Here is a 7500-nt window from a genome sequence, read left to right as displayed (position 1 = left end):
TTGCTGCTTCTTTTCTCCGAAGTGACGACTAATTTCCCATCTGGGATTAAACAGAGTACTCCTTACCGTATGGTGTGGTTTCATTCCTGGGTAAACAGGTTTGTTGAGACAGTTCGCTGTACATGGGATATTTACAATGGCTCTTTATTAGGACCGTCACGCTTCCGCCACATTAGCACAGAGCCAAAATAAGCTTTTCCAGGGCGTCAGTTCTTCCAGTTTTCCTCAGTTACTTGTTGTTATGTGCTGTTCGGCTGTGTGTGTGTGTGTGACTGTTTGTTTGTGTGCGTGGAGGGATACGGGGTGTTAATCCACTGAATTAAGGCTCAAAGGAACTCAGGTAAATGATGGCGGGCTATTGGTTCTCCCATACTTCTTCCCACAGCCCCCCCCCTCTCTCTCTCTCTCTCTCTCTCTCTCTCTCTCTCTCTCTCCCTCCCTCAGTTGTGCTGAATTCTTTTAATTTCTCTATGCCTTCCTCTCATCATCATTACCGTGTCCACGAATCAAAGCTCTCGGTGTATGCGTGGGCTGTTCTATATGATGTGTCTGTTTTTTGTCTGCACTTGTCTACTTTTAAGTGTGACATGTGTATGTGTGTGTGTGTGTTTGTGTGTGTGTGCATGCAAAATATGAACACCCTCCCACAAGTGTGTATATGGATTACTTTACCGTGTGTGTATGTTTTATATGTATGCAAGCAAAAGTGTAAAAAGGCGTGTGTGTGTGTTTGATTTGGTGTGTGTGTGTGTGTGTGTGTGTGTGTGTGTGTGTGTGTGTGTGTGTGTGTGTTTTATTTTTTCATATGGATGGATTTTTTTATTCAGTATCTATTTAAATTTTTGAACTCACTTTAAGTGTGTGTGTAAAAAAGTGCATATATGTACACCCTCCAACATGTGTGTGTGTGTGTGTGCATGTACTTGCACTCACACTCTCTGTCATCTTGTGGGTGATTAGAGGGGCCATTATGGATAGATCATCGCTGTTCTGATGCCTGCTCACTGATGTATGCAGATGAATTGACAGATGTGTGCCGGGTTGTGTGTGTGTGCCCTGATAAGTGCATGTGTGTGCGCTGATGTGTGTGTGTGTGTGTGTGTGTGTGTGTGTGTGTGTGTGTGTGTGTGTGTGTGTGTGTGAGAGTGTGTGTCTGTATAACTTCAAGTTGCACTTTAACACACACACACACACACACACACAAATATACACACACACACACACACACACACACACACACACTGGGGGCTGTAGAGAGACTGGGAGATCTGAGCATCGTGAGACACATCTGCTGCTCAACTTCATTTGTTGGGGGAGGGAGATAGCATTACCCTGGGATTAGCTTTGGATGATTTGAAGTGTGTGTATGTGTGTGTGTTTGTATGTTTATGTGCCTGTGTGTGTGTGTGTGTGTGTTTCCTAAGCAAGGAACAAAACAAAACTTAGTTACAGGAAAGGCTGCAGATCAGTTTTTCTCATCAAACCGCGTCTCTAAATGTTAAAACATATCATTAAAGACTTCCAGCACATTCCCAGTGCTGTACTCCAGGTGTGTTCCGTGTTATCTCCCCCAAAACACATTTCCTCTGTTACTCCTCTCTCAATACATGCATGCGCCTCTCATGGGTAAACACGCGTGTGTGTGTGTGTGTGTGTGTGTGTGTGTGTGTGTGTGTGTGTGTGCGTGTGTCTCTGTGTGTGTGTGTGTGTGTGTGTGTGTGTGGTGTCTGTGAATGTTTGTTTGTGTTTGAGCAGGTGTTACACAACCCTGTCGTTCCTTGGAATCGCCAAATGAAATAGTGTCCTCTTCCCTTTCTTCTTTTGTTTTTCCTTCCTGTTTGTACGTGTTTGTATTTGTATCTTGACCTGTTTGTCCTTGCATTTGTGTATTCCCATTCGTGTGTGTGTGTGTGTGTGCGTGCGTTTGTTTATTGTTATCTGTTTGTGTCTGGGTGTGAGTGTGTGTGTGTGTGTGTGCACACGTGGGTATGTGTGTGCGCACTTGTATGTGTGTGTGTGTATATCTTCATGTGTTTATGCATTCCCATCCGTATCTGTGTGAGTTTATTTTCATCTTTTTCTGTGTGTGTGTGTGTGTGTGTATTTGTGTGGGTGTGTGTATCTTCATGTGCTTTTGTATTTCAAATTCATGTGTGTGTGTTTATTGTCATCTGTTTGTGTGTGTGTGTGTGTGTGTGTGTGTGTGTGTGTGTGTGTGTGTAAGTGATGGTGTGTGTGTATCTTCACGTGCTTGTGTATCCCCATTCGTGTGTGTGTGTGTGTGTCTATGCACGTCGAGTGCGTGCGTGTGTGTGTGCTCACATTACATGAGCGTGACAGTGTGGCGCTGGCTGCTGTTCCCCAGCTCATCCACCTTGGTGTGTATCGCGGTGGTCCGCCTGGGGGGCTTAACCCACTCCAAGCCCTGTGCCTCAGCGCTCCTGCACATGTGTCTGTGTCGCCTCTGAGCTGAGCGTTCCTCGGGGTTATGTGTGTGTGTGTGTGTGTGTGTGTGTGTGTGTGTGTGTGCGCACGCACGTGAGGTTCCCAGAGGAGAACGTGCCGTGAGAACCTCATCATCTCTCGGTTCTCGACAAGGAGGAGAGTCTCTTGTTCTTCTCTCCCTCAGTCTGCATCCCTCTCCTGCTAACTGGTTCTGCAGGAAAACACACACTGTAGGAGTGGGAGAGAGACAGAGACAGAGAGAGAGAGAGAGAGAGAGAGAGAGAGTGTGTGTCTGTGTGTCTGTGTGAGTTAGTGGAAATATCTTTGTTTCTGAGGTGTGCGTGTGTGTGAGAATATCTGTCTCTGTGTTATGTGTGTGTGCGTGTCTGTCATTCTTTGTGAATATGTGTCTCCATGGTGTGTGTGTGTGTGTGTGTGTGTACCGTATGTGTCTGTGTGTGTGTGTGGTGCGTGGGCAGGCGAGCGTGTGCGCGGCCAGCCGCAGCTGTGCCCGGGACGTCACAGTGGGTTTTGTTTGAAGTGTCAGTTGACCGTAAGTGAGTGGGGGGGGGGGGGGGGGGGCTGGGCTTGGGGCGGGGGCGGGGGGGAGTTGGGGGGGGGGGGGGTACAGGCTTTGATACCCGGACCCCGCGGGACCCACGGGGCCCCCGGCTTCTGGCGGGGGAAACCACGGCCATTATCGCTGGGATGAAGTGAAACCAAAAAACATAAACCCCCTCGCTTACCAGAGAAGTAGTCCCAGCGTGTCCCAGCGTGGACCACGTCCTGGGCCTCGCTGCTTCGTTATCTACATGTAGGGCACGCTGTTAGCTTAACGGTGAACTATAGATGTCATTAAGGAAGCAGGTAGAGGGGTCAGGGGGCGCCTGGCTGCAGGTAGAACGCCGGACACTGGGGTTCGAACCCGGAACCGCTAAGACTATGCCAAACTATGCTATGCAATGTTTACCTTCTTCTTCTCCTTCTTCTTCTTCTTCTTCTTCTGCCTTATATACTCATCATGTCTTTGTGTTTCTGTGCTTGCGTTGCAGGTTTTACAGCAGTAATGTCCAGGACTTGAAGACATCTCTGACAGTGAGTGTGCACACTCGTATGTTCTCCGATGTTTGCATGTCGTTGTTGTCCGTCGTTTAATTCGCAGGACGTTCCGTCTGAGTTTCAGCCGCCGCGCTACCGTCTCCTGCGGAATCGAACAATAGACGGCGCTTGACTCTACAAACATGTTTTCACACACTTCTGCCTCTCCTTGTTGTTTTGGTACAACAGGTACCACCGCCTGACTCTTTTAGTTTAAGGCTTAATTTAATTTCCATTCAACCAGTGCTACGTTTTTTCTCCCTTTCTACCAAGACCCCCGCTTCCCCCTCCACCAATTAAATTTAACAAGAGCCCCCTTGAAAAGCAGTTGTTTTGATTACATTACAAATTCCGGGGTTCATTCAGTGAATCAAGCAATTAATTAGATTTCTCCTATTCTAATCAGAATATTGTGTGAAGCGTGCGCCCCTAATAAACGTCTTTGAGTTGGTTATCTGTTCCGAGCCGCAAACCCAACGCAGGCGGATGGTAACGCTCTGGCCCGCGGGGCGAGAGCTGAATGAACGCAACGCAACGCAACGCTTTCCGCTGCTCTCTAGCTGTCGACGCGTATGAATGTGCGCAGGGTGGATCTCTCTTAGTCTCTCCCTTTTTCTCTCTTTCCTTTTCTCTTTCTCGATCTCTCTAGTTTTATCAGGGGTGTGGTTGTGTCCTCAAGGCTTTGGCTTTCACACACACAGACACACACACACACACACACACACTCACTGGCCGAGGTGTCAGTTTGTTGTTTTGCCCGGTGACAATGACTTGCATTTTTTTTCCACCCTCTTCGTATCTCTCTCGACTTAGCAGCCTAAGTGCACATTGTGAGCGTGCCACGAGAACCATAAAGGATCAGTTTTCCCCGAGAGCAGGTTTAAACGGATCTCCGAGGGGTGTGCCACCTCGCTCAAGAATGCCTCCCACCACCTACTGCTCCTCACCTCTGGCACCCACTCCCACCCACACAGGCAGATCTCCCTCTCTGTTATCCGAGGTGAAGGGGCTGCTGATCGGCGATTGCTGCAGAGGTCTGAGTGGGGGTTTTGTTGGGCCCAGGCCTGGCTGGCCGGGCGGTCTGTGGTGGTGGTGGTGGTGGTGGTGGTAGTGATGGTCACAGTGTGGCGCTTGACTGCTTCTGTCTTGGCTCTGTAGACAACAAGCTTATCTGAGCACTTGGGGGAAAAAAAGAGCCCGTCCAAGCAGCTCTACGCTGTAATTAGCAGACATTTGTGGCTCGGAAGAGAGAGAGAGAGAGAGAGAGAGAGAGAGATGAGAGAGAGAGAAGAGAGAGAGAGAGAGAGAGAGAGAGAATCAACTCCTCAATGCCCAAAGGGATAGGCTGGGCGAGAGACACAGGCAGAGCGCAGGGAAATGAAAGACAACGACAGCGTCATTAAAAGTGGTGCATCATATCCTTGAAAGAAGACATTTTGTGTACCTGTTGTTGGTGCATGTGCGTGCTAGGGTGTGTTTGGGTCATTGTTCGTGTATACCTCTTGAACCCTGTGGGGTTTATGCATTCATTTGTTCCCTATAAAGAGAGATTAGGTCATTATGCTGTAAAGTAAAAGGCTCTACTGGACAGGAAGTCCCCGTGTCTGGTGTTGTGTGTTGGGTCTGGGGTCCAGATCTCTATAACACTTGGAGGAATTCTCCTAACCCGCTACGAACAACAAACACTGACACTATACGCCTCCAGGAACACTGAAGGTGTGTGTGTCTTAGCGTGTGTGTGTGTGTGTGTGTGTGTGTGTGTGGTGTGTGTGTGTGTGTGTGTGTCTTAGCGTGTGAGTCTGTGTGTGTGTGTGTGTGTGTGTGTGTGTGTGTGTGTGTGTGACGCATGGCAGTGTGTCAAAGAGAGGTAACACATACGGGTTCTCAATGCAGCCAGTCTGCCAAGCACCCACCGAAGCCAGCCAGTCAGTAAGTCAGTCACCATCCCAGTAAGTCCGCCTTCCCGCCAGCCAGCCAGCCAGTCAGCCACCGAGCCAGCCACCCAGTCAGTCAGTCACCCATCCAGTCGGTCATCCAGTTACCCACCGAGTCAGCCACCCATTCAGTCAGTCAGCCATCCAGGCAGTGGAGGAGCAGCAGCCTCACCCAGCCAGCCAGCCAGCCAGCCAGCCAGCCAGCCAGTCACCCACCCACCCACCCACCCAGCCAGTCAGTCAGTCAGTCAGTCAGTCAGCCATCCAGGCAGTGGAGGAGCAGCAGCCCTCGCCCAGCTCGCCCCATCTGTCTGATGGCTGAAATGCAATGCCTTTTAATGACAAACCCCTCTCCGCCGCGGAGCGGAGCACACTCTGTCTGGGGGTGAGTGAGTGAGCACGGGAGGGAGGGGGAGGGCAGAGGGAGAGGGGGGGGGGAGGAGGGAGGGAGGCAGAGATAAAGGGAGAGCCATAGCGAGAGAGAGAGAGAGAGAGAGAGAGAGAGAGAGAGAGAGAGAGAGAGAGAGAGAAAAACATCTCGAAGGTCAGGAGCAGCAGGCAGCCGGTGTGGCAGGACACGTGAGAGAGAGATAGCCCCTCCACCCCTCTCTCGCTCTCTCTCTCGCTCTCTCTCTCTCTCTCTCTCTCTCTCGCTCTCCTTATTTCTCTCTGTCTTATGGGGTGTGTGTGTGTGTGTATGCACCTTAGTGCCTGTGTATGTTTGTGTGTGTGTGTGTGTGTGTGAGTTTGCATGTGTGTTTCTGTGCGTGTTGTGCGCCTGCAAGTGTGTGTGTGTGTTTGGGGGTGCCTATGTGTGCCTGCAAGTGTGTGTGTGTGTGTGTGGGGGGGGGGGGTGCCTATGTGTGCCTGCAAATGTGTGTGTGTGTGTGTGTGTGTGTGTGTGTGTGTGTGTGTGCGCGTGTGTGTTGTGGGGCCAGCATTTCTATCTGGTCCCCGCTGTGCTCAGTGCCGTCCCTCCTCTCAGCGCCTGGACACAAACCACACACACACACACACGCACATGCACACACGGCACACGCACACGCACACACACACACACACACACCCCACACACACCCACATGCAGCTGACAACTGAATCAACAACAGAACATGCATACCAGTATGTAAACGTATGGCATGTGTGTGTGTGTGTGTGTGTGTGTGTGTGTGTGTGTGTGTGTGTGTGTGTGTGTGTGCGTGTGTGTGTGTGTGTGTGTGTGTGTGTGTGTGTGCGTGTGTGTGTGTGTGCGTATGTGTGTGAGTGTGAGTGTGTGTGTGAGTGTGTGTGTTTGTGTATAAGATGCGTGTCTCTATAAATTGCGTCGTGCACACCTACAGATTGTGTTGGAGCCGGAAGATAATTCTTTCCAGTGCTGCTGTCAGAGTATAGGGTGAAAATGAAGGGGGGGGGGGGGAGAGAGGGAGGGGGAGGGGGGGGGGTGTGGTCATCAATAATACGCCAGCAATATCATTTTTCAGCTCTTGCTCTACTCCTTCCTTTGCCTCTCCTTTTATCCATGTTTACCCGTGCGCCTTTAGAGAGAGTTAGCGCGCCAGAAGCCTCATGCTACGTGCTATGAGCTAATTGCTAGGAGCTAGCGGCGGTTGTTGAGTGTTGGGCTGTGCGCCGTGTGTGCCTGCGAGCGACGGTTGTTAGAAAGCTAAAGATGTCCTCAGGATACAAAGTCAGGCGGCCATAAAGCAAACGCACTCTGCTTTTATTTTCGTCTTTCCGCTGCCGCCCGCCCCCCCCCCCCCTCCCCCCCCTCCCCCTCCTCTCCCTCTCTTCACAGTGCCTGACTTCCTCCCCCTCCCCCCGCCCCCTCCCTCTCCCCCTCCCCCTCTCTCCCCGTCTCCTGTTTTTTTTCTCTCTCATTGTGTTTGTACTCTGGCCTGTCGCATCTGCTCCCTGCCTCTCTCTCTCTCTCTCTCTCTCACTACTCACTCACAAACACACACACACACACACACACACATACACACACACACACACACAACCACACATACACACACACACACAC

General features: G+C 50.7%; 1 long non-coding RNA gene across 1 annotated transcript in view; it reads left to right on the top strand.

Annotated features, from left to right (window-relative positions):
* The window catches only part of LOC311356022, a 49875-nt gene that overhangs the window by 14018 nt on the left and 28357 nt on the right, over nt 1–7500 (top strand). Inside the window, exon 2 of the long non-coding RNA XR_014637569.1 lies at nt 3498–3540. This is a non-coding gene — a long non-coding RNA (uncharacterized lncRNA). The remainder of the gene's footprint in view (nt 1–3497; nt 3541–7500) is intronic.

The sequence above is a fragment of the Micromesistius poutassou genome (assembly GCF_964030765.1).
Source record: "Micromesistius poutassou genome assembly, chromosome: 12".
Lineage (NCBI taxonomy): Eukaryota > Metazoa > Chordata > Actinopteri > Gadiformes > Gadidae > Micromesistius > Micromesistius poutassou.
This window is presented reverse-complemented; position numbering and strand designations above follow the sequence as displayed.